Below are 1457 nucleotides of genomic sequence, written 5' to 3'. Positions count from 1 at the left end.
TTGAACTTGTGGTCTTCTGGTTCATAAGTAAGTGAAAGTGAAGTGATTGGCATTGTGAAACACTGCAGCACAGCACACGTTGACACAACGAAATGTGTCCCCTGCTTTTAACCATCACCCTTGGTGAGCAGTGGGCCGCCATGACAGGCGCCCGGGAAGCAGTGTGTGGGGACGGTACCTTGATCAAGGGGACCTAAGTGGCACCATGGCAACCTTCTGATTACGGGTCCACTTCCTTACCCGCTGGGCCACCACTGCCTCTGTGTTACCCAGTAGGCTACAACCACCACAACATGAGTATGAGTATGTCTAAGAGAGAAGACACGTGTGCACGCAAACGTGAGTTACTTCCTGCTCATCCTGGTGGTGGGGGTTGCCGGTATGAGTGCGCAGGGCCACACTGATAGATGCTGATAGACGTAAAGACGTCAGGAGCGAGATGCAGAAAAGAGGTTAGGGAGAAAGTGAGAGATTGATGGATGGATAGTGCGGGCAAGGAGGAGCGATAACATCACAGGCCAGATAGAAGGAAGGGGGCGGGTGGGTGAAGGACAGATGACAGCATGGGGGTAGGGAGGTGGTGGAGGTGGGGTCTGGGGAGCTGGATGTAGGCCAGGCATGCTGGGAGTGAGCTGACCCTGTGAGGGCTGTTTTCTCCTGCTGGCGGTTCTTCGCCTCCACTCCTGGAGGTGCAGACAGACCCCTTCTGCCACGTGCTCAACAGATGCCTCCTCACACCAAGGCTTATAAGGACACAGACGTGTGTGTCTCTGTGTGTGTGTAAGAGAGAGAAAGACAGAGAAAGGGGGGATTATAAGGGATCTTTCATTCAATCTATATAACACAGACACTTGCAATTGTATAGTTTGCAGAATTTTTGAATTTGGGGAGAGAGGAAATATGAAAAAGAATGAAATATACAAACAAAATGTAATGTTTTTTGAAGAACGAAATAAAGAAAAACAGTATACGCAGAGCACATTGTGACATGGAGACTAACTTAACATCTACTATGTTAACAGAAATAGAGTACAAGTTATCTGTGGCGTGAACACATGAACAAAAAAATGGGAGGAGCCAGTGGAGATGATTGACTGCTCTCACTTCTTCACTCTGGGTGACAAAGTACCTGCAAGTTTCCGTCACCTCCACTCCTCCCTTGTCTTCGCTTGTAAGACGGGCTATCAGCAGACATCACACACGTTATCTCAGCACCGCGTCTCCTACAACACCACAACACGTTGTGCATAAGTGCATGCAACTCTGCATGAAAATAAAGTATATGTAAGCGTGTGTTCCTGCATTTCTCAAGTGCCTGCCTGTTAATGTGTTGAGACAGTAAAGAAAGAAAGAAAGATCTTTTGATATTCTGACATCCGGCCCGTGGTTAAAGAGCCCGGTTTAGTGTTTGATGAAGAGCTGCAGCCTGTGTTGCGTGAGTCACGGCAGCTCCGGAG

Source organism: Denticeps clupeoides, chromosome 15 (assembly GCF_900700375.1).
Source record: "Denticeps clupeoides chromosome 15, fDenClu1.1, whole genome shotgun sequence".
Taxonomy (NCBI): Eukaryota; Metazoa; Chordata; class Actinopteri; order Clupeiformes; family Denticipitidae; genus Denticeps; species Denticeps clupeoides.
The sequence above is the reverse complement of the archived record's forward strand: the minus strand, read 5'-3'. Positions refer to the sequence as shown.